Here is a 26,422-nt window from a genome sequence, read left to right on the forward strand (position 1 = left end):
TTAACTAACCCCTTGAAAAACACCTCAATACTCCACTGAGAACAAACCTTGCACGTAAAATGTAGAAATCCTCTGTGTTGCATTTGGAATCTGATAAATATTTATTATCAATGTTGTTTGCTTTTAATCTATTCAGGATATCATTTCTCCAGCTTCTTAGTAGTTAAACAAAAATGGCATTTACATTACAATATTGCTTGCCAACAATCTCATTTTCTGGTTTAGTCAGCAGCCTTCCATGCTTGATTAGTCTTTAATTATACAAATACCTACATATTAAAAAAAGTTTTCTTTTTTCCATACTTTGAGCGTGTAATTATTTTCTCTTGCATGCAATAACCTTTAATTTTAGGATTAAGCAACTGCTTCTTTTTAGTATGGATGGGCCTTTTCAAGTGTTAAAGCAAATTTAGTTATTGTATTATGAGAAAAATTAACTTTGGGAAACCTCTCATCAGTGCATCTGACAGCACTCTGATCAGCTGTTATAGAAAGTACTGGGTATATCGAAAGAGAAAGCAAGACTTCATTCCTGTAGGTTTTTTTCCTGTTTCTCTCTGTCTCTTTGCTCTAGGAATGAGATAATTTAAGCAGTTAAAGCCTGCAATATGCCCATTTTCCCATTTCCATAAATTAGGGCTGAGAGAGGATGTTTTACATAAAAATATTTTAATACAAAATCTTTCTGAAGTTCTAGCAGGGAAAACAACAAAGTGCAAATTTTATAATCAAAGATTTTTCTCCACAGAATGTTTAAAAATATACGAGTATCTCGTTGGGTTAGATGCTGTTTCTCTCCACACGCCATGCCTAATACTTGGGGCCAATGAGAAGGCCAAACATCAATGAGACTTAGAAGTGGTACCTCCCTTTCTAAAACCAAACAGCATAGATGGGGAAAATCCTTTCTATACTTCCTGACACATTGCTGGACACTTATTCCATATTAGATTCCCTCTCTCTCTCCTAATAAACCCAGGAAAAAATCATCCATTTCCTTATGGGAGTCATCTCTAGGAGTAAACCAATCTGAGAACTTCATGGCGTTCAAATAGCCACATTAAATATGGACCATGTTCTAGGTTCTGTATTAGGCATGAAGGACACAGAGGTGAATAAGATGCACAGATGCATTAAACCAAGCCTAACGCAGTTAGACTTTAGTCTGTGTTTAAAGCACTCCAGTGGTTAAGACTCTGCGTTTCCAGTGCAAGGGGCACAGGTTCGATCCCTGGTTGGGGAACTAAGTTCCTGCAGGCTGCACAGCATGGCCAAAAAAATAAAATAAAATACAGGGGCAGAGAAGGCTGTTTTAAATAGAAAATTCAAATAAAGAATAAACCACTATTGGCTAAAATCTATTAAAAAAATAAAGCACTGCCAAGAAGATATTTTAACTTTCCTCCAACATTTATTCCAAGGTTTAACTCAGCTGATGATGAAAGCATCTTCCTCTCATACCCAGTTTTTATACAGAAGTACATTTCCTTTCATCCTTTTCTCAGTGTTGACCACAGAATCTCAGAGCTGGACAGGACCATCCAGCTCACGTACTGAAACGCAATGCTCCTCTCATTCCTGATTCCTTGTATTTCATCTATAATTTTTTTCTCTCTGGAGAATGTTTATAATGATGTGCTTGAAAAGGTCCTTTTCCATTTATTAGGTTATGCATTCAGTGGGACTTTCAAAGAGATGACATCCTTCAAATCTGAGAATTTTTCTTGAATTTTTTTTTTTTTGGTATTTCATCTCTTTTTTTTTTCTTTCTCTTCTGTTGGTTAGAAGTTGGACCTCCTATTCTCTCCCTGCTATTCCCTCCCTGCTTTACTTACTTGTTCTTTCTTTTTTTTTCCCCACTTCTTTGTCCTTCTGTTCTTCATTCTGAGAGATTTTCTTTATTTTTGAAACCTTCTCTGAACTTTAAAATTTCTGCTATAATTACTTTAACTATTACCTAAATGTTCTTTGTTTTCTCAATGTTCCTTGTGTGTAGCACCTATTCTGTGTTTTGTAGATGCACCGTCTTCTCTATGAATATTCTCTAGGATACTAATTTTGAAGTTTTTATATAGTTTTTCTCCTTCTTGTGTTGTCTCTATTTTCTATGAATTCCTTTTCCCCCCAGTCTGTTTTGGTTTGGTTTCTGAGTTCAGACAAAGGCATTTCTGAAATACTGAGTCATTCTTTGTTGTCTTTTCATATATAAGAATAAGGCAGGACCTGGCTATGTTTTTGGAGGTATTGATAACTGAGTCTTTGCTCTCTGATTAGCTATGCAGTTTCTCCCAAGAAGAATCCACCAATTACTGGGGGTGGGAGGGAGTGACGTAGGGAGATGGTGAGATACCTGCACATTTGAACACCTGTGTACAGACCTGAGTGGCCCAACAAGGCCAAGTCTCATTATTCAGGATGTAACTTTCCCTTGATACCCTGCTCATCAGTAAGGACTCCACCCCAGCATACAGCCATGTCTATGTCTCCACGTCTCAACTGGCTCATTCAGTTTCTCACGCATTAAACTGCTGGAGAGATAGATAGTTGCCTGTCTCCTTGGACTGGGGAGGGAGCTGAGGATCTCAGTGTTCATCATACAGTCATTAACCAATCCCTCTGTTTTCCCCAACATGCTCTTCTACCCTCATCTTTCACAACAGCTGGTATCTCCAACCCACGAGACTTCTGAGGGCTCCAGAGCTGCCTTGCTCCTTTCTCATCGTGTCTCTCGCAGGCCCTTGGTATTTAGCTTTCTCTGCTTAGTTAACTCCTCCTCCTGCTTTTCCAAAAGTTTGTTGACACTGCTTGTCCACTGTTGTCTTTTCTCCACTTCTCTTTGCCCTTATAGATTTATATGATTAAAAACATTTTTCCCTTGGTACCGTTGTAGTGGGGTTTCAGGAGCATATAGAGATAAATGTACTCAAAGTATTTAATCTACCCCAATTGAAGAGGAAGTCCTCTTTCTTTTTTTTTTTTTTTTTTTGCGGTATGCGGGCCTCTCACTGTTGTGGCCTCTCCCGTTGCGGAGCACAGGCTCTGTACGTGCAGGCTCAGTGGCCATGGCTCACGGGCCCAGCCGCTCCGTGGCATGTGGGATCTTCCCAGACCGGGGCACGAATCCATGTCCCCTGCATCGGCAGGTGGGCTCCCAACCACTGGGCCACCAGGGAAGCCCCCATTTTTTTTTCTTTTTGAGAACTGGAAGGACCTTTTCTATTTTTGGTTTTCTAGTACATTTTGTAGTCTTTATAACCTCTCAGATATTAACAACTATCGTCAGTTACTTAATCTTTCAGCTGAAAAATCTGTTTCTTAAGATATTGTGTCTTAACCCATCAACCCCTTTTCTGTGTACTGCCCCTGAGCCTTAACTAATCTATCTTGATCTAATACATTGTTCACGATTCTATAGAGCAGGCGTTTGCAAACTTTGCTGATCATCAAAGCCACTGGCTCTACCCCTGAAGACTCTGATTTTGTAGTTCTTAGGTTGGGTGAGGGTAATCTCCATTATTAAAGAATCCCTGGGTGATTAAAACTTTTTTCTTTAATTTTTTCTCATGGAAAAATTTAAACAATATAAAAGAAGACATAAGAGTATAATTAACTCCCATGGACACATCACCCAGCTTGAATAATGACCAACTCACGGTCAGTCTTCTTTCATCTATACCCACCCAACAACCCCACCCATATATTAGTTTTGGTCCCATATCCTTTTAGAAGAAATTCCAGACATCCTATTATTTCATTTGTAAGTATTTCAGTATGTATCTTCAAAAGACATTCTTAAGAAAATGACTACATACCACCATCACACCTAAAAATATTAAATATTAAAAATAATTCCTTAACATCATTAGATTTCCAGTCAGTGGTCACATTTCCAATTGTCTCATAAATGTCATTCTTTTTGCTTTTAACAATTTGCTTGAATTGTAATCTAAACAAAGTCCACATAATGAAATTGGTTTCTGTGTCTTTTGATCTACAGGTTCAATCCTCCGGACCTTCCTCCTTCTCTCTCTCTCTCTTTTTCTTACTATTTATTTGTTGAAGGAATATCCCCATGGGGTTTTGATGTGTGGCCAATCTGGGAATCAGCACTGCTCTGAAGCAGCCTCAGGAGCCACCCAGAAGGAGAAAGGCTGGAGCAGTCAGTGCTCTGGACCCCTCACCTTTATTTATGGAACCTGTGCCCCTCCTTCTCCATGTCCCCTGCAAAGACCATTTAATAACATTGCATTTTATGCTCTTGTTCACCTTGAGATTTAAAAAAAGTCATTAGTTCTCCTTTCATATGTGTGCATGATTTCTTTTCCTCTCCTTACAATACATGTGTTTATCCTTCTTGAGCATCATCTTTTTGGGGGATGGGGAGTCTCTCTGTTCTAAATTACAGTTCTGCAAGCATGGCACCGGGCACCTCAGCCAGGATCCAAGAACAATCCCATTAGGTTTTTCCAAATCATTTGGAGGAAGAAGGTGTCTCCTATGGCCCTTCATCCAAGGATTTTCTTGTCTCATGTAGGATCACATTTTGAAAACTTATTAGTTAAGTTGTCAAGTAGCAAGAAGACAATATATTCATAAGCGCTACTAGTTCCATAGTCTCAGTAAATTAAGAAGACATCCAAATGTCTTGGCTTTTGTGGCGTGTAGTGGAGTAAAGTCAGGGGGGAGGCAGCTTGGGTAAACACTGGAGGTGGCCTAGTGAGCATGACTTGGGATAAGTTGCCCAAATAACTTACTGTCCCAAATAGGACCGTTATGAGAATGGAATGGTCGCTATTAGTAACTGCACTGGACAGACAGATTGGTGCAGAAATTCTCCTGGTTAAAATGGCATGTGTGGTCCCCCAGGTTGAAGCCAGACAGACTCAAATCCCAGCTCCATCTCTGAGAAGTTCCCAGCTTCTCTGAGTCTTGGTTTCCTTATGCCTGTAAGTGATTGCCAGGCAAGTAGGAAAACACATACAAAACACCGAGCACTGCGCCTTGAGTGTGTTGAATGCTCAACAGTGGGCTTTTTTTTTTTTTTTTTTTTTTTTGCGGTACACGGGCCTCTCACTGTTGTGGCCTCTCCCGTTGCAGAGCACAGGCTCCGGACGCGCAGGCTCAGCGGCCATGGCTCCCGGGCGCAGCCACTCCACGGCACATGGGATCTTCCTGGACTGGGGCACGAACCCGTGTCCCCTGCATTGGCAGGCGGATTCTCAACCACCGCGCCACCAGGGAAGCCCTCAACAGTGTTTTTATTTTGTAAATCATGTCATCATTTTTCTACTGGGAGATTCTCTATGTATTTGTCCACTCTACCAGTGGGGCTGGGGACAGCCAGAGTGTGTCATCTGACAGTCTCTGGTATCCAGCGCTGGGGGCCTGAGGTGCACCCACAGTGGGAGATCCACTTTCTTTGTCCTTGGTCTATCTGCTTTGTAATACTTCCACGCTTTGAAAAATACGATTTAACTCACAGATCAGTCAGATCTATAAAATATTAAGAAGGACGTGGAGCTCTACAGCCCACGATTCCTCTGACCAGGGCCCCATGGACCCGGCTCCTGGCCTGCTGCTCCCAGGCCTTCTCCTCTGTCTATTATATTCTGAATATCAAGAACCATCATGCATTGTTGACATGATGGGGCAAAGGAAACAAAAGATTAATTAGAAAATGGTCCTTGCTTTGTTCCTCCCAAATGAAAGAAGCCGATTTCAAGCAGTCTAAATGAAGCCTGCATTTCCCAAAGCCCATTGAGAAGATAGTGCAAAGAAATATAGGGTGCAAACAATTGCAAAGGAATCACAGTCATAATAAAATCTACTTACTTATGGCCCTTACTCTATGTGCCAGGCATTGTCCTAAATATAAAAAATAGGTAACATTTCTTTCATTCGGAATTGTTATCTTCATCAAGTCATTCTGCAAATAAATTTAAGATAGCCAGGTCACAGGCACTTACAGATTTGTGAAATGGGTAACCGTTAAACAAGAAATCATCGCTTACCACAATTATTGACAGTCCTGGGATGTACGAAGGTGTGAGACTTAGTGTCTGTTCTTAAGGGGCTTATAATTCAAGCAAGATAACAAATTTGTCCATTAAAAAAAAGAAAAAAAAAACACCAAACGACTGAAATTGCACAGGCTAAGTGCCCATCATGTGAGATCAGAGAACAGAGCAAGCATCGAGCGCTGGGCAAGCATGGGCGCTTTGGGGAAGGAGTAGGGGGTGACGGGAACCAGGAGGGACCTGGTGAGAAGAGTGGGCACTCCTGGCAATGGGTCCAGCACCCGCAGAGCTAGGAAGGTGGCTGCATGGGTGCACCAGGCACTGGAAGAGGCTGAGGGCAGTGGAGGGAGAAGGGAGATGGGTGAAGGGTAGACAGAACACCCAGCCTGAGAAGACCAAAGGAGGGCCTCGAGCACGAGGGTGATGTGAGCAGAGGGTTCTCTTAGGGAGGTTCGCTTGCTGGTGCTTTGCAAAGTGGATTGGATCAGGGAGAAACCAGAATCATGAAGACCAGATGAGGGAAAAGGCGGGGCCAGACCAGGTGGGAGAATGGAGGAAAGTTCCAGGCCCCTTGGACGTGGAGCTCTACAGCCCACGATTCCTCCGACCAGGGCCCCGAGGACCTGGCTCCTGGCCTGTCGCTCCCGGGGACAAAGCTTTTTCCCAGGGTAAATCCTCCAGGAACCGCAAACAGTCAGTTCATCAGTGCAGGGCGGGGGGGGCATGCTTCCTTCCAACCATTTTCTCCCTCCCTCTTTCCCTTTCTCTTTAGAATTCTCTCTCCATTTTGGATGCGATAACTTAGTCAGCTTTTAATACATTATTCTGTTTCTCAGTTTAATCGATGTGTTAAACTCTTCATTTGATGTGCGTTTTCAGCCGCCTGGGTAGTGGTATAATGCTGAATCTTGAATTCCCCTGCAATGTGTGTGTGTGTGGTGCAGCCGGGGGGAGTCTGGGGGTTGGCATTAGTGTTTTTCTCTTTTGAGACTGTTGGGGAGGACATTTAGCATTTAGGTGCTCATCCCAGTATGTTGGGATGCCGATAAATCTGCTTCCTGAGCTATTATACGACTAAGAATTCCCACCTCTGAGAGCTAGGTCTTTCAAAGAAGTGTTTTTCAAATTCTTCTGACCTTGCCCCATAGTAAGAAATACTTTTAACAACCCAAGTCAACACATACACACATACATACAAAAATATATATGCGAATAAATCTCTCTCTTCTCTCTATATCTCTATATCTATGTCTGTATGTAACTCTACGTATGTCTATATGTATATAATTTAAACAAAAGCCCCCCTTTTTTTTTCTTTACAAAATTCTTGTTACAAACTACTAAACCAATATAATAATCATTCAAAATATAGTTATTATATCCTTCCCCAATCTGGGCATGTGGTCCCACCTGAATCTTCATTAGGAACCATAGAAAGGTCCAGAAGATGCAGCCTCTTGAGTGCCAAGGCCACCTTGTCTTCTATGACTGCCTATCTCCCTCATTTACAAAATGTACCAGATTCATTCCTGGTGGAATAGAGAAAGGATTGGGGGCCTTTTCAGACTGGAGATAAAAGGGTATAAGCACCTAGTCCAGGGATGAATAAATGGGATTCAGACAACCCATCATAAGGTCAAAGAGGAAGGTCTTCCTGCCAACTATTGACTGGGGAGAAGGCCTCCTACTCCTGTTCCTTCCCAGTCACCTCTGTTTTAGGATGATTTCCCCCAGGTAGGCTGATCTAGTTCCCTGATCAAGCAGAACTGGTTGGAGAGAGGTCCTACATTGCCCCTAAAATCTAACCTTTGATTATTTCCATGGAATGTCTAGACTGGGGTGTGCTTTAGGGCCCCTTCTTTGTATTGCTGATAGGGAGATGGGTTTCGTAAGCACTGCATGAGTCACAGCTCAGTGTCAGGGCTAGACGTTGGAAAGAATCTGGACTCTCTGATATGTTTTCTTAAAAAAAAGTTGTATTCATTGTCGATGGACACAGGTTGCTTCCATATCTTGGCTACTGTAAACAGAGCTGCAATGAACATTTTGGTACATGACTCTTTTTGAATTATGGTTTTGTCAGGGTATATGCCCAGTCATGGGATTGCTGGGTCGTATGCTAGTTCTATTTGTAGTTTTTTACGGAACCTCCATACTGTTTTCCATAGTGGCTGTACCAATTCACATTCCCACCAGCAGTGCAAGAGTGTTCCCTTTTCTCCACACCCTCTCCAGCATTTATTGTTTCTAGAGTTTTTGATGATGGCCATTCTGACCGGTGTGAGATGATATCTCATTGTAGTTTTGATTTGCATTTCTCTAATGATTAGTGATGTTGAGCATTCTTTTGTGTGTTTGTTGGCAATCTGTATATCTTCTTTGGAGAAATGTCTATTTAGGTCTTCTGCCCATTTTTGGATTCGGTTGTTTGTTGTTTTGATATTGAGCTGCATGAGCTGCTTGTAAATTTTGGAGATTAATCCTTTGTCAGTTGCTTCATTTGCAAGTATTTTCTCCCATTCTGAGGGTTGCCTTTTGGTCTTGTTTATGGTTTCCTTTGCTGTGCAAAAGCTTTTAAGTTTCATTAGGTCCCATTTGTTTCTTTTTGTTTTTATTTCCATTTCTCTAGGAGGTGGGTCAAAAAGGATTTTGCTGTGATTATGTCATAGAGTGTTCTAAGTGTCCATCAACAGATGAATGGATAAAGAAGATGTGGCACATATATACAATGGAATATTACTCAGCCATAAAAAGAAACGAAATTGAGTTATTTGTAGTGAGGTGGATGGACCTAGAGTCTGTCATACAGAGTAAAGTAAGTCAGAAAAAGAAAAACAAATACCGTATGCTAACACTTATATATGGAATCTAAGAAAAAAAAAAAAAAGGTCATGAAGAACCTAGGGGTAAGATGGGAATAAAGACACAGACCTACTAGAGAATAGACTTGAGGATATGGGGAGGGGGAAGGGTCAGCTGTGACAAAGTGAGAGAGTGGCATGGACATGTATACACTACCAAACATAAAATAGCTAGTGAGAAGCAGCCGCATAGCACAGGGAGATCAGCTCAGTGCTCTGTGACCACCTAGAGGGGTGGGATAGGGAGTGTGGGAGGGAGGGAGACGCAAGAGGGAAGAGATATGGGAACATATGCATATGTATAACTGATTCACTTTGTTATACAGCAGAAACTAACACACCATTGTAAAGCAATTATACTCCAACAAAGTCGTTAAAAAAAAGTTGTATATTCCATTCCCACCCAGAACACAGGGCATGGGGTAAAGTGGTGTTTATTTTAAAATTAGAAAAACAGGACCACACCCTCCTGGGAACAATGAGCTCTTACAGGCTGGGTTTCTTCCTCCTCTATTGTGACACTTTAGATTATTTCAATCCACGCCCCAGTCATAGAGGCAGGTTGGCAAGGAGATTTTTCTAAAGGTTTTTTTTCTCTTGGCTTAGAGCCAAAGGTTTTGTCCTCTGACCTTTTGATTCCCGTTCTGCATCTAATCCATGTCAGGTCGCCACAAGTAAAACTAAAAGGAGGTTAAGTGGAAAAACCAAAAGCCAAAATCCCAGCAAGCACAAAGCCCCAAGCCTGCAGGCTCAGTTCTAGAAGCTCATCATTTTGAAATAGTGGGATCGCTGGGGTAAAAGACTAGTTCTCGTTTACCTCCCCCCCCCACTCCCATTTGTCTGGTGCCTGATTTGTTTCTAGTTGCAGCAGGGAGGTCAGAGCAAGCCAGGAAAATGAATGGAATCAGCCTCCTGCCGGGCAGCCCGGAGCGGGCGGGTGTTACGGATAAGCACAAAGCCGGCTCCCTTTCCTGGGCCGGCGCCGATGTAACTCACTGGAGTGGCAAATTACATCAGACCTACAGCTGTAACCCGACATTATGATTAATTTGATCAGTAATTTCTCCTGTTTTTCATTTTAATCGGTGTGACTATTCTGCTGTGGCAGGTCTTTCAGATCTAATTAAGATAAATTTCCGAGTAAAAGACTTGGCAGACTTTCCGAGTCAAATCCAGGCATCAAGTGTGAAGACCTGCCGTCCCAGTCAATCATCTTTGGGGAGGGCCGGGCGGCATCCAGCCATCACCCATTCACACTTAAGCAAATTCATAATCTCCAGCACTGCTTAGTCATTCTCTCAAAATGTCCCAGGCAGAAAAGGAAAGAAAGGAAAGCCCCAGACAATGTCATTTCTCCTTCTGTGCACACACTCCACTGATTTGCCCAGACTACATGGATAACCCTGTAAGTGGACCCTTGACCGAATCCCGGAGTTGGTGTTTCTGAAAAAGTTTAAATATATATGTGCATATGTATGTACCAAAGAAACACAGAGATGTCTACACACAAATATGGAACACGCATACATATAACTGAAGATTTAAAGTCTACAGGGACTTCCCTGGAGGTCTAGTGGTTAAGATTCCTCACTTCCACTGCAGGGGGTGTGCGTTCAATCCCTGGTTGGGGAGCTCAGATCCGGCATGCCGCGCGGTGCGGCCAAAAAGAAAAACAAAACAAAAACAAGATTTAAAGTCTACATACACACATAGGGTCTAATGCAAGCCCACAGCCAGCCATGTGTTGGATGCACACTGGCAGGGTTTAAGGGTGTATTTTCCCTATCTGTTTTCTTTTAGGTCAACCCATGCATTCATATATGCGTCCTAAGGCTAGTGGCTGATATCTGTACAAGTTCAGGTAGGTCTCCGTTCTTTGAAGATGAGGATGTTAATGAGCAGGACCTGCCTGTTGGATCAGGCAGACATTGGGCTGGTGTCAAGGATGTGCCTGAGTTACTGGAAATACAAGGTGACACTTACAGGAAATATAAAACGACAGCCAAGAACTTCAGAAGGGGGGATGTTTTTGAAAACTTTTCTCACATTTACGAGGAAAACACTGCCTCACCGTGAGGGCACAGCTCCCAATTATCATAAAGCAAATTCTCCATTCTAACAGGAATGGCCATCTCGGAAAACAAATGTGGCTGGAGTGAAGATGCTGAATTTGAACGTCATTTTGTACATGTTCCCACACCCCTGATTAAGAGCGTTGAGAAGTTTTACAAGTTGCACTATGGGGTTTTTCACCAGCAACTACATTCTGACTCTGGGTCTGAATGATTTTTGCCACCTGTTTTGCATGTAGCTTGGCTTTTGCTCTTGAAAAAGCGTATTGAAATGATGATGGAAGAGGAGACTCCCTCCCCCTCAAGACTGAGGCACACAGTCTCAAGGGCACTTTCACGGCTGCGTGAAAGGCGGTGGCAGGAAAGTAGGTAGCTGTGATCTTTGTATCTGGTTATGTAGCAAGGCGATCTAGGGTCTAAAAACTGGAAATAAGACCTTCTGACTTCTCACAGAGATCCTGTTGGCTATCTCAGCTCTAAGGTAGTTAGTGGCCACAGGCCACTTTCATCTCTTCATACTTGCATTTCAATTTGGTGGAAATACTTTCAACAAAACTAGTGTATTTACTAAATAAAGAGAAGGTGTGGCTGAGTCCTCACCCCCAACCTCAGAGTTACTGGTTCTTGAGCCATGTAAGATCAAGACTGAGATCAGGAAGAAAGACCAAGACAAGAAAGTAGGAGTCTTTCTGCCACCGGGGCATCTACCTCCATCTTCATCTGCAAGGAGAGAAATCATTATGTAATTTAAGTGAGATCTCTTTTGAAAGATGGACATGCCACAGTGAGAAAAAGACTACAAAGAGGCAGATTCCCACAGTGGACAAGGTTTCAGGTCAGGGAGACCTCGGTTTGAACCTTGCCTCTCATAGGTCCTTCCCCCTAACTTCCTCATGTGTGAAATGGCACTAGTGGGGCCTCAAAAGTTCATGGAGTAGAGCTTTGCTACTCAAGATATGGGCAAGGGACCAGCAGCATGGGCATCCCCTGGGAGCTGGCTGGAAATGCACACTCTGGGGTGGGCTCTTCGCCCCAGAGCTACCGAATCAGAGTCTACGTCTGTCAAGGTCCCAGGGGGATTCATATGTAAGGAAAGCTTGAAAAGTCCTAGTATAGATTAGATGAGTCAACAGTTTAATAGCAGTTGGAACATCTAACAAGCTCACAATCAGCAGCAGTTGTTCTTGTTTGGAGAGAATGTTAAACATTCGGAAAGGATTCTCTATTTCCCCTGTTACAATTTGAGTATCAGATGTGAATCACCAGGTTTGAGATTCTTCTGCAAATACTGGCTAATAACCCAACTTCAGAATTGGGAAGAGGCTCTAGTGGATAACTATATATATATATATATATATATATATATATATATATACACACACACACACACACATACAGATATGGTTGTTTTCATTCCATGATGGGCTGTGAATCTGGGGAGGGGCAGGGCAGAAGTAACACGTTTCATTCTTTTGAGAAATGAAGACCTAGTTTTACTGTATCGCAGAAGCAAAGTTAGCGCCAACTCATGCAGCGAACAGATCTGGTAAAAAGCATTTTGTATAAACAAGAGGTAGGAATTTGCTCTTTTAGAAATGAACAATTGGGAGCCTATTTATTGATATAAGACCACAGGCAGCTGTCCTGAACCCTGGCCCCAGACTGGAATCTCCTGGGGAACTTAAAAACAACGCTCTTACCCATGCTTCGCCCCACTCGGGTTCAATCAGAATCTCTGGGTGGGACCCAGGCATCGGTATTCTTAAAAAACTCCTCAGGTAATCCCAATGTGCATCCAATGCAGAGAGCCATTGATATTGAGTTTGGAAATTGTCTTTTGGGAAAGAAAGTAAAGGATGGAACAAAATACAGTGGGTGGTGTGGGCATGGCCCCAGCTATTTGTAGATGGTGTGGTTTGGGTGGGTCCAAAAGAGGAAGGGAGTCAAGCAAGGCAGGGAGATGATGGGCCCCTGGGGCCTAGGAAAAACTACTTGGTTATATGGGGTCTTTCTGGTATGAAGACCCCCACTTCATCACTTAAGGAGAGTCACTAGCAATGAAAATGGTGTGCACGTTGTACCTTGAAGATGCTTAAAATGAATCCACTGTGATTGTTACATGCAGGGAGCTTGGAAAATACCCCATCTTTGCTTTCTGCCTTTAATAACTTTCTGCCTTGTCCAGGTTGGTTCCAAGGACCATTTGGTTTTTGCCCTAAATTGTTCAAATTCCTTCCATGGGGTGCAGAATACTGCAGGAGATATAACTACTCTAAGGAATGTTACTTTTTAGAACCTTAGACAAGAGCACAAGACTATTTTCCCTCTGATTTAAAATATAGACATTTCCAAGCCAGCCAGGCTCAGGAGACCTTTCCTTGGGGGAAGTGAGAGGATTTCTCTGAAATCTTAACCTCTCTGAAGCCTTCAACATTGCTTTGCTCTCTTTAAATGCCACATTCATAACCTCCCAGTGCAAAGGACAAACAGTTCAACAAAGAGCAGCCAGCCTCTGGGGGGGTACGGAGTCCAGCTGAGAAAAAGAAGGAGATCCCTAACTTTACTTCCTTTTTATGTCAGTTAAATATTTGCTGGGTAGAAAACTAAGTGGTGGCACCAGGCGGATCCCTGTCAAATGACAGTTCAGACAAAATGTATCAGGTTGGAAAGGTTGCATTGATTGGAGCCCAACTGGGCCTTCAGACACTACTTCCCAGAAGAGAGCCGTCAGCATACAAATGCACCACTGCGTTCATCTGTGGCCTTGCAGGCATCCCCACTGTGTGGCTGACAACACGGAACTGCCCTTTCCCGTGGATGGCCACTCAGAGGGGCAACTGAACTTTTGCCACATGGGTTCCTCTTATGCATGAAAAAAGAGACTCTGGAACTGGTCTTCTCAATATGGCACCTTTCTCTATCTTATCTCTGCACTCTTAGGGCCCCCAGCATTGGTGTTTGAAGCCAGAATGCCCAATTTACTTCTCAACAGTGGGGGATGAAAGAGAAGGAAAACACCAGTGCCTTGGAGGGTCTTTTTTTATTTTTCTTTTAAATAGGAAACAGAAAAAGAGCCAGGATGAGAGCTTTATAACTATGACAATGCCCCACAGACAAAGGATTTTGACAGCCTGGTAACCTAGAGGACTTGGTCCTGGTTACAGATTTTAGCCTGAATTGACCTGTTGTTTGGAATCCAACCCCTCTTAAAACACAAGGGTGGAGATCGAGGTTGTCAGGGTATTGGGGACTCTCCTGACTCCTGGAAATTCCTCAGTCACAAGACAGGAAGGGTGGAGATGAGGGGAGGGGAGGGTGTGCCCTCTCCCTGGCCTATTGATTCCATGGGTTTGCCAGGGGCTATATGGTCCAGTGGTACCCTGTTCTCACTTCTCCAGGCCCTGGCATGGGGAGGCATGATTCCAGGTGCAGTGGTGTGTGAGCAGGAGAAATGATGGATAGTGAAGAAGAGGAGAGGGGAGGAAGGACCATCTGAAGGAGAAGGTCTCCAAGACCTCAGCCGCCATGAGGGGGCACCCCAGCCAGACCCTCCTTCGTTTTTTCGACTCAATGATTTTGCTTGTTGCCAACTGTAAGGACCATCCTTGGTTTCAGCTTTCCCTGCTCTTACTTTGGTTTTGAGTCTTTCCTTCTCTCTTCTTTCCCCAATCTTTCTATACTTTCTTTTCTCCACTGTCCAATCCATTGGATTAGATATGTGGATTTTTCCATAATGTTCTAGGTAAGGAAATGCAAGGTTATTTTAGTTGTGCGGATGGTACAATAGAGAAGGAAGCCTTAGAGCAGTGGTTGCTGAAGGAATTTCCCATGGGATATTAATCAGTGTTATCTGAAAAGAAAAAGGTTCAGTGGTTACATAAGTTTGGGAATTTCTTGGTTAAATAATGTTAACTAGACATCTTTACTACAGGATGTCTTTTAGCTTTTAGTATTCTAATATTCATCAAGATATACCCAGGAGGCTAGGGTTGTCGTGAGTGGCTCTGAGGAAGGCCAGTTCTGGGGGCGTCTTGGGCTCGCTGAGGGGGCACCTCGGGAACGATGGCAGAAGGAGATAATCCCAGCACCAACCAGCTGGCTGCAGAGACTGCAAGTCTGGAAGAGCAGCTTCAAGGATGGGGAGAAGTGATGCTAATGACAGATAAAGTCCTCCGATGGGAAAGAGCCTGGTTTCCACCTGCCATCATGGGTGTGGTTTCTTTGGTGTTTCTGACTACCTACTATCTAGATCCATCCATTCTGTCAGGAGTTTCCTGTTTTGTTATGTTTTTGTGCTTGGCTGACTACCTTGTTCCCATTCTAGCGCCTAGAATTTTTGGTTCCAATAAATGGACCACTGAGCAACAGCAGTGATTCCATGAAATTTGCAGCAATCTAGTAAAAACGACGCAGAGCTGTGGGCTGCTGGAAATGCCTCTTTACATGAAAGGAAGAAAAGCCTGAAATGTACTTCATGACCATGATCATTTCTCTTGCTGTGGTTGCTTGGGTGGGACAGCAAGTCCACAACATCTGTCTCTCCTACCTGATAGTGACTTTCTTACTCTTGCTTCCTGGACTAAAGCAACATGGAATCATTTCGAAGTACATTGGAAAGGTCAAAAGAGAGATAAAAAAGCTTCTCAAACAAAAAGAAAAGAAAAATGAATAATGCATCTGCTTTATTCAGTGTGATTAATGGCATATACATTGTCCTTGGGGACAGTGTCTGTTATGCTGTCTGGATACTAAAACATTACAGATATAGCTCTTTGCTGTCCCTCATTCTGCCCTTAGTTAGTAGAAATTCCGACTTGCCAAGTAAGGCTTTATGTCCAGTGTCTTCATGGGTGTGCTCTCATCATCTGGCCTTATATGGACAACTCATTCATCATTACCACTTGTCTTGGTTTTTCTCACCCAGGGTTAACTGAACTCTTACTTTAAAAATAATATAGTGGTGAACTTCATCCTTTACTACAGTTAACAGTGGATTGGGATAACTGTTCAAATTGATCTTTGCTTTAGCTGGATACAAGATAGTGGTCTGTGACTACAGGAAGCTGGTTCTACTGTCTGCTTCCACACTCTACTTAAACAACTGTCTAGCTTCATGAATACAGAAACCAAGTTTACCACTTTTGATGAAGAGACCAATTAAGATTCACTCCTCATTCTGTTTCGATACCGTGGGAGAAGAATCCTCGTGGAATAAAATGAACCTAATTCCATGGCCTAGTATGTGTTGGCTTCTCCCTTGTGCAGAATTTAGCAATTTGTTGGAAACATTGGTCCTTCCTCCCAAATGGGGAATCTGACAGGCTTAGAACTCTTGTTCCCTTGCACTTAAACTTGAACTTAGTACATCCTTAAAGGCTTTTTAGTAGCAGGCTTACACAAGATGGTATTTAGGATTTTTAGCATACTTTTAACTTCAGATTTTCAGCTAACTGAAACTAAAGTACATACATAATAGGTTAAGAGTCATGTCTATGACCTTCACTCCAAGACCAGCCAATAAAGAACAAAACTCATCCTGTGTTTAGTCAAGATTCATTTCAGTAGAAAATCCTACTAGTTTTTCAAGACCAGAATAAGCCTTTAAAGGTAAACCTTAAGATTCTCATTTTATGGTAACACTGGCTGCTTTTTGTCCCAATAGATGGAGTAGTTGAAATCTGTAGGAATGAACCTCTGAGGACTGGAAATGTGACATATTTGGGAACAGTTCTTAAACTGATTAACTATCTGTAATATAGTTTTGTGAATTTATTGTGCTGATGCTGTAAAACCTGGACCTTGTGGTATATCTGTTCCTAAATAAGTGCTGTTTTCTCCCCTTCAATATTGCTGTAAAGAGTGGCACTCATGTAGCATATGTTTGACTTTTCTTTTTTAAGGTTTGTATACAAACGACTGTAATTTACATGTGTTGCCTCATTGTAAATAAGCTTGTCTTCCTATCTGGATTTTTGTGTGTATGTGTGTTCTGCCAATTAACTACTTTTGCAGTTTTAATCCTGCATTATTTCTTCTACTTTGTTTTGTGTAAAAGGGGAAAAATAAAAAAGCTGGAATCCCAAAAACTGTGGAATCCATTTTCAATAAAATCTCTTTGGACTAGAAATTTGTAGAAGACACTTTGAGAAATGCTGCCTTAGAAAATGCTGGAAGCCAAATAAGGAAAAAAAAAATGTTTCACCAACAGCCCAAATGAACATTGCAGAGAGGGTAAAATATAAACGGAGGTGCTCTGAGGTCTGGCAACGACGCTGAGGAAGCTGTTTCAACTTTCTAACACGCTTATTTCCTTGAATCTGAATGAAGATGATTTTTGCCTCTTCTGGGTTGTTGGGAGAAGAAAATGAGAGGCTGAAGTCCTTAGAGAGTATAAGATACCGTTGAAAAATGCTAATGATTATTAGAACTGTGAACCCATGAGGCCAAATGCATGAAATAACGTATATAAAAATGCACTTTGTAAATTTCAAAACACACTGCAAATATTAGCCAAATAGCATCCGGAGTATCTCTTGAGTCCTACATACGTGTCGTGGGTAACGGTGTTTTACATACATAGTTCTTTCTTCCCGCATAATTCAAACCACCTTATTTGTGTTATTTCATAAATAGACTGTAAAGCTGGAACAGACTTAAAGATTATCTACTATAAACTTTCCATGTAATAAGTGACACACCGAGTCCCAGAGATTAGGTGACTTGCCCAAGGTCACACAGCTAGCGAGGGGCAGAGCCAGTAACACCAAGGTTCTTCCTGTTTACTCACACACTAAAAAGCACAACTTTGGGAATTTAGAAGGAAATAGGAGATTTTGGTTCTTATTTATATTGATGAAGAAAGTGAGGTTCTGTGGGTTGAAGTGAGAATCCTTTAATCTCCACACGTCTCCTAGGCCTTAGTGCAGCCCTGACCTGTACGGCTTGAGCTCTACCCTCCCTCTGTTAAGTCCCCCTCCTCGGAAATCCTCCAAACCTCTCTGACGCGACAAAACTCACATGTCATTATTAGCCGCATTCTAGCTTGTTAGGGGTTTCACGTAGCGTACCGTGCATAATTTTGTGGCGTACATGTGCATTATAAATCCCATGACTATTTGCTCTTTGTTCAACTTCAAGTGGGTCTCTTTGTCTCACAGTCCTCCTTGGATTATAATATCTATAGTCAAGGAAGGCAAAGAGGCAGGCAGGATATTGATATTTTTTGTGGGCCAGCTATTAGGAACTGAAGATCCTTTCATACAAATCATCTCATTTAATCCTCACAACGACTCTCCAACCAATGAGGAAACTGAGGCTCGGAAGGATGGGTTGACCTCACCTAACTGCCCAGCAGAACCAGCATCTGAGCCCAGGTCTCTCTTGCTTCTAAAGACCATGCTTGGTACCTCCCTGGCGGTACAGTGGTTAAGAGTCCGCCCTGCAACGTGGGGGACACAGGTTCGATCCTTGGTCGGGGAACTAGGATCCCACATGCTGTGGGGCAGCTGAGCCCACACACCGCAACTACTGAGCACACGAGCCACAGCTAGAGAGGCCGCATGCCACAACTACTGAGTCCTCGCACCACAACTGGAGAGAAGCCCGCGCCACAACAAAGAGCCTGCGCACTGCAACTAAGACCCGAGGCAGCCAGAAATAAATATTCAAAATTTTAAAAAAGATCATGCTTTTTTTATGCTGTTCTGCAAACCTTGCTTAAGGCCACAGTGCACCTCATAGGTGCTTAATAAATGCAGATAATGGCAAAAGTGCTTTCTTTACAATCTGGAGAATATTCACTTGCAAGCCTATACTTTGGGAGTCAATTTAAAAGCCTGTGGGCTTTTAAAAACTACAGTGAGATGTCACCTACACCAGTCAGAATGGTCATCATCAAAAAATCTATAAACAATAAAAGCTGGAGAGGGTGTGGAGAAAAGAGAACCCTCCTACACTGCTGGTGGGAATGTAAACTGGTATAGCTACTATGGAAAACAGTATGAAAGTTCCTTAAAAAACTAAAAATAGAGCTACTGTATGATCCAGCAATCCCAGTATATATCCGGAGAAAAACATGGATCGAAAGGATACACGCACCCCAACATTCAGAGCAGCACTGTTTACAATAGCCAAGACATTCAAGCAACATAAATGTCCATCGACAGATGAATGGGTAAGGAAGATGCGGTACCTATACACAATGGAATATTACTCAGCCATTGAAAAGAATGAAATAATGCCATTTGCAGCTACATGGATGGACCTGGAGATTATCATGAAGTGATAGTAAGTGAAGTCAGACAGAGAAAGACAAATATCATATGATTTCACTTATATGCAGAATCTACAAACATGATACAAATGAACTTATTTACAAAACCGAAACAGACTCACAGACTTAGAGAATGAACATATAGTTACCGGGGGGAGGGGGAAGAAGGGACAGACTGAGAGTTTGGGACTGACATGCATGCACTGCTATATTTAAAAGAGATAACCAACAAGGACCTACTGTATAGCACAGGGAACTCTGCTCAATATTCCATAAAAGCCTAAATGGGAAAAGAATTTGAAAAAGAATAGATACATGTATATGTAAAAAAAATAATAAAATAAACTACAAAAATAAAAGCCTGTGGAAAATTTACCTCAAGCCTATAGGAAATGAACTGAGGCTAAACTACAAGAAGAAACACTTGATCATGAAAGCAGAAGAATATTGTAATAAGTTATCATAAATACTGGCTATGTCTTGCTTATTCAGAGCGAAATGCCAGCCAGCACATTTGGGGCAGCTCACACTGCCACCCGTATCTATGCACGTGCAGGCAAAACTGTTTCAGAAGCATTCTGAACTAGACTTTAGGATTAGCTTATCAGCTACATCCAACAGACAGTGATGGGACCCAAGCTGGGTGTGTGGCTCCACGCTCACCGCTGAACTTGCTGCGGACAAGCCAGGGATCTGCCCCACTGTCACGATCAGAGTTGGCGCTGTTTACTTGAGAAGGTGTAACTTGCCATGTTCAAATGCTGCAGGAATCTTTCCACCGCCCCTTTTGAGTCTGGCATCCTTTCTTTCCATCTATTGCTACTTGATGTGAGCTTCCAAAGTCAGTGGTGTGAACATACCACCTTCTTTGCTAAACCCCTTTCTACATGATTTGACTAATCTATGGAGCAGTGGCCAGGAAAGGTACATCTAGACAATGACAAAGAAGTACCACAGTATATAAGTATATACTTGGTAAACTAATTTTTCCCCCTGCCACTCTCAAAGCAATATAAACTTTGTTGTTCCTCCTGGATCTCAAATGCTTCTAATAAATTCTTTGAAATGTCAGTAATGTTGAACTGTGGGTTTTTTTTTTTAAAGGAGATTTTCTTTCTTTCATAAAAGGAAAAATTGTCCCTTGCCAAGAATGTAGCTAAATATGTTTTGTTTGTTTTATTCAGGGCTGAATACGGTTGGATAAAGGGATTCCCGTTTCTCACCCAACCTCTTGCTGAATGAGGGAATCATGAATGAAGCCCTCCATTTACTGGAGAGTCAAATAAACAGAAATAAATTCATACTCTTTCGTATCTGTAGTATAATTAACATTTGCTTAACAAATGTATAGCCTACAAAGCATTTTCATTAGTATGTTATATTTAACCTTCATGAGAACCCTCTGGGCTTGGATGGATTTTCTCATCCATAATAATGACATTTCCTTTGACTAAGAGGAAGACTTACTCACTCCGTGTGGACAATTCCAGTTTTTAAAAGGTCCTCATGGCCTGGGTTGCTCTGGGAGAATGTTGTCTACATAGTAATACTTCTGTCATTTTCACCAAACTTAATCTCATAAACCATAAATTAGTTCAGTGAAAAATATCAGCCAAAGAAGTGTTTTGATTGTCGTAACCTTTCAATTCAATAAAAAGTGATTGGTTTATTAGACCTGTACAATACACAGGAGGATGGGCTTTTACGGCGCCTCCCTGTCCCAATCCATTATCCAACATGCACTTGTTTTTCTACTGTGCAAAATTCGGTATGATTTTCAAGTTCAACTCGAAAGTGGCATCCAACACCTGGTTGAAATTTCCAGTGCACAGAATGCCATTGACCTTGGAGAGTATTTGCTAAGTAAATCATTTACACAGCTGGTAGCCAAGCTGAGACAAGTGAGGAACTCATTTCAGGCACAAAATTTAAGGGTGTTGGGTTTCCCTGGTGGCGCAGTGGTTAAGAATCCGCCTGCCAATGCAGGGGACATGGGTTCGAACCCTGGTCCGGGAAGATCCCACATGCCGCGGAGCAACTAAGCCCATGAGCCACAACTACTGAGCCTGTGTGCCACAACTTTTGAAGCCTGCACGCCTAGAGCCTGTGCTCCACCACAAGAGAAGCCACCGCAATGAGAAGCCTGCTCGCCGCAACTAGAGAAAGCCCATGAGCAGCAACGAAGACCCGACGCAGCCATAAATAAGTAAATAAATATGCAATTAAAAAAAGAATTTAAGGGGCTTCCCTGGTGGCGCAGTGGTTGAGAGTCCGCCTGCCGATGCAGGGGACACGGGTTTGTGCCCCGGTCCGGGAGGATCCCGCATGCCGCGGAGCGGCTGGGCCCATGAGCCATGGCTGCTGAGCCTGCGCGTCCGGAGCCTGTGCTCCGCAACGGGAGAGGCCACAACAGTGAGAGGCCCGCATACCGCAAAAAAAAAAAAAAAAAAAAAAAGAATTTAAGGGTGTGCCCCCCCACACTGAACAAGATGAATAACACCTAATGAGATATTTAAAAAAAAATCAAAATGAATGCAAAAAATTTATGACCAACAAAATCAGTGTTACTGATTTTTCCTTTTGCCTCAGACTCCAATATGGCTCAATACTGTTACTGATCCTATATTTTAAAATACGATATTTAGTTCATCATGGATTTTGGCATTCATTTTGATTTTTTAAAGACTGAATTAAAATATGACCTCTCTTGATGACTGCAGTTTTGGGTGCGCTTTGATTCTGCATCTGAGAATGAACGCCTCACTTGTCTTATCTTAGTCTTGGTCCAGGCGAGGAGAATTTTACACTTGATCCAGCCCTGTGTAGACTGAGTTCTACTAGAATTTATAATGACCACAGAGGGGTTATATAAATATGCCTGCCAAAGGTACCAGAATATGCCATCCCAAAATATGCCACTTGGACATGAGGATTATTTTGCACTGAAGGGAACTGAGAATCAGTAGATACAAGAAAAGCTCTCTGCCAACCTCCTGTTTTGCCTAAAAGCAGGACATAAATTTGTAAAGGTGGCTCCCCTCCCCTCTCTACCAGGAAGGACAGGAGTTAATTACTGGAGACAAGTCTAGACCCTTATCAGCCCAGAGATGGCACCAGAAGAATCTGTATAACAAATCTTGCTCATCTACTATGAGTTTCCCCATACATTTGCCCCCCCACAGTTTGCCACACTTAGAAGCTCACAGTCCTTTTCCTTGGTCTTGTCACTTCTCTAAAAATGTATTGTTCTTTTGTTAAGATGCTATATAAGCCCGAGTTTTAACCACCCTTTTGAGTTACTCATCACTAAGTGCTCCCGTGTGTATGCACGATGCATGTGTCATAAACTTTTGTTTGTTTTTCTCTTCTTAATCTGTCCCTTGTTAGTCTACTTTACAGGCCCCTAGCTTGAGAACATAGGATGAATAGAGGAAAAAAAGAGTTTTTTCTCCCCTGTACCTGCATAGGTCACTCAAGTGAGTTTTAGAGGTTTGTAACATAAAACTCCAAATAAAAGGGAAAGAGTTCCAGAAAGTATTTAATTTTACCTCCTCTATTTATAGATGAAAAAAAAACTTAGACCCACCAAGCTTTGACTAATACTGTGTTAAATTAAGACTAACTGCTGGGGAGAGAGGGGGTTGGCCCCAGGCACTGGGCCTTTTCTATAGGAAGGAGACACGCTTGGAGACCATTTGCTTTAAAAGGATGGAAATCATGTAGGTCTAACTCCTTCTTGAGGGCTTGGGCTCTTTGTTTGAAAAAGTGATAATATACCACCCTCTCCATCACTCTGGAAAGTAGTACTGAAAGTTTGCTGGGGGAGGGGGAAACATCCCACACGAGAAGATCAGGAGGCTGAGTTGCTGCATTGCAGACGTGGAATCTGAATGCAGTTTTACTCCTGGATGCCTGAGTGGTAACAAGACCTTTACATTAGCAAATGCACGTGGTCGGGAACAATTTTACGCTCTCTCGAGCAACTTCACCCCGAGGAGCTGACCGTACTCCTCATTCCTCATATAAGCACAGATAGCTTTCTCCCCCCTAACTGCTTCCACTTGTCTCTCTCTCTCCTCTGTTTGTTTGTTTTTTTATTAAAATGTGCAATACAACAAGAAAAGGAAAAGATGATCCTGCTTCCTGCCATGCAAGACGGTATGCAGAAGGCCAAGGTTAAATGCATTTGGTTTCTTAAGCTTCTCTAATGTATAGATATGAAAAAGCAACCAGGGACCAGAGTTTACAGCGGTGACTCTCTGAGGATGAAAACTTGACTTTAATTTGGACTCTCTGGCTAAGATAAAATCTGCTTCTGCTATCATTACCCCACTTATGTTTGTCCTTACTTTCTTTCTACTCTGCCACCCAGCCAGTGGGAAGAAATTAACCGGACCTTGAAGAATACTCAGAGAATCTTCAGGACCATTGGGTTTTCAGTATCCAAGAAAATTCTAGAGGCCTACCAACATTTAGATCATAGACTCAAGGACCTGAAAAGGATCTTAAAAATCATATTCAGCACACATTTAACAGATGAGGAAAATGAAGTCCAAAGAACTTGTTCCATTTGTGAGTTAGTTGGAAGCAGGGTCAGAATTAGAACAAGCTCCCTCTTCGCATGGCACCATGACTAGGTTCCAACTATGTCCAGCTCATTACCAGATCACTCGTGAAGGAAAATACCAGGCCTTCCACACAATGTTTGGAATTTCCTTAGTACAAGTTAAAAACTCCCAAGGAAAAGTCTCAAGAAAAGCCATCTCAGAGGTCATAGGAAGGAGGTATTTCACCATTCTTAGGCTTATGGGGTCTTTATCCAGATCAATATCATATATTGAAATTAAAGCTGTGTATTGTTTTTTCTACCCAGGAATGATTAGACCGTTATCTTTCCCCTCAAGAAGTTGCTTCCACAGGGAGATCAGCTCGGTGCTTTGTGACCACCTAGAGGGGTGGGATAGGCAGGGTGGGAGGGAGGGAGATGCAAGAGGGAAGAGATATGGGGACATATGTATATGTATAACTGATTCACTTTGTTATAAAGCAGAAACGAACACACCACTGTAAAGCAATTGTACTCCAATAAAGATTTAAAAAAAAAAAAAAGTTGCTTCCACTTATGTTTCTGATATGCTTCTACCCAACACACTCTATATTTCTGGTTTTAGATTCTGATGCAGCCTGTGGCAGGTGGGTTGTACAAAAATAAGGAGTATGGATTGATATCCATCCTGGAACCTAATGGTTAAATTCAACTCACAGATGCATTTTGTTTGTCCCTCACACACTGTTTTCAAATTTTTATTTTTGGTTTTATACTTAAGTCTGCTTTACTTATTTATATGGACTGCCTGGCCCCTGAAGACGTTTGCACTTATAATTCCTGTTTAGAACTTCTCATCCCTCCTGAGAATGAAGTTGTGGGTGAGTGGGCCTTGATTCTCCGTGAAGAGTTTAAAGACAGGTTTCCAGGGGCCAGCTTCTGGTATCCATGCTGGACCACCAGCCCTCCCATAACCCTGAGCAATCAAAATTAGTTCTCTGAAGTGATAATACTTTAGACTCATATCCGTCTTGAAACAACAACCTGGTTTTGGAAATGCAATCCATTTTATGGACTTGAGTAAAAGAGTGAAACAAATTTTATTGCAGTATTAGACAAAAACCTGACCAGAAGTATTTGGGGAATTTTAGTCTAGAGTCTTACTACCTGCCAGCACTATTAATTTTTTTTTTCATCTTGAGGAATAACCTCACCAAATATACCTATACAAGCTACTTTCACTTATTATTTCTGTGAAGATATGACAGCGTCTGTACAGTTTGAGAAATGATTATTATCCTTCAAAGTTTTGTGGGTTTTTTTTTAAACAAAATCTTTCTGAATTATTGGCTTCCTCTGACAATCTACGCTGCATGTTCTAAACTAACGTGTCTCAGACAGATTTTGAATAACGTAAAAAGACAAAGCCCATATGAAAATAAAGAACTGTAAAGTAGAATTTAAGCTGTCATATATGAATTTAGTTGATCATCAGTCTCTTAAAAACCTTCAAACACAAACACTTTATTCTAGTTCATAAAGATCGTTACCTTTGAGAGTTAAATATCTTTCAGTTCCTTTTAAATAGTTTTCTTTTTCAAAAGTTCAAACATTCCATGTTCCACAAATTCAAAAACCCTTCAGCTAGTGTAGAGAAAAACTGATATTTCAAAACCATGGCATTCTCAATTTCCTTTACACATGCCTATCGTGAAAGGAAAAAAAAAATCCTTTTATGCCTACTGATGTAGACTTATTCAAAATTAGTTCTCTATCTACTCAGTAATATTTTTTAAAGTTTCACCACATCACCCATTCAGCGGTCATTCATTAGACCCACAGAAGAATATTATCTCAACAATATACTTAGTAAGTTTGTAAGTTAAAACTCCAACAGTGAAAAATTAGAATATTCTCTCAGGGTTATACAGAAATAAATGTGATTCTGAGGCTTCTTTTCTTGCAAAAACAAAAAACGAAACAGCTCCCAGATTTCCATGGAAACTATTAGGAGAACTTTGGGAAATTCTCCTCGTAGCATTTGTTTTTCATGAGGCTGAGCGGTCATCTCATCTAATGTCCTGTCAACAGCTATTCAAATGGGTAGTCTACACTTGCCTTTTACTGGCCGATAGAGATTTGTAAGGTGTTGACTGTGTTCTGAGAAGGCTGATGCCCACAGAACTCAAAGCTTTCACTGCACTCTACAGAATACTGGACTAAGTAGGCCAACTAGGGGCAGGACTAAGTAGTCTCATCCCTCAGAGAAGGACACGTGTTTTCTTTGGTAATTTCACGTATTTTGATGGCTCGCGTAGAGGAAATGTTTAATCACAGGGTGTTGAGATAGATCTAATTTAACTGCTCTTAAAAAAGCATTAAACTCATTCTTGGGAATAATCAGAGTTGAATTCCAAATGCTGAAAACATTAGGATTGCTCTCATCATGCATCTGGTAAATTTGATTAGACCTACTCTCCCCATAGATGTCAAGTGTACCAGCAAGAGTTTTTTAGCCTGTGTTCATTTCAGTCTTATGTCAAAGGTATTGTGTTGTCTCATACTTGTAAGATTTAAAAAAATACATCTTCAAGCCCAACTGGAGAAAATGCTCAAACTGCATGTAGCCATGACCCAAGTGTCAAGGAAGACAA

The 26,422-nt window shown here is 41.8% G+C and overlaps 1 protein-coding gene and 1 pseudogene across 2 annotated transcripts in view; one reads left to right on the plus strand and one right to left on the minus strand.

Moving 5' to 3' along the window:
• The window catches only part of POU6F2 (POU class 6 homeobox 2), a 445,974-nt gene that overhangs the window by 90,069 nt on the left and 329,483 nt on the right, over window positions 1–26,422 (minus strand). The window lies entirely within an intron of this gene.
• Window positions 15,010–15,622, plus strand: LOC136128367 (ADP-ribosylation factor-like protein 6-interacting protein 1 pseudogene; annotated as a pseudogene).

This window comes from Phocoena phocoena, chromosome 9 (assembly GCF_963924675.1).
Source record: "Phocoena phocoena chromosome 9, mPhoPho1.1, whole genome shotgun sequence".
Classification (NCBI taxonomy): Eukaryota; Metazoa; Chordata; class Mammalia; order Artiodactyla; family Phocoenidae; genus Phocoena; species Phocoena phocoena.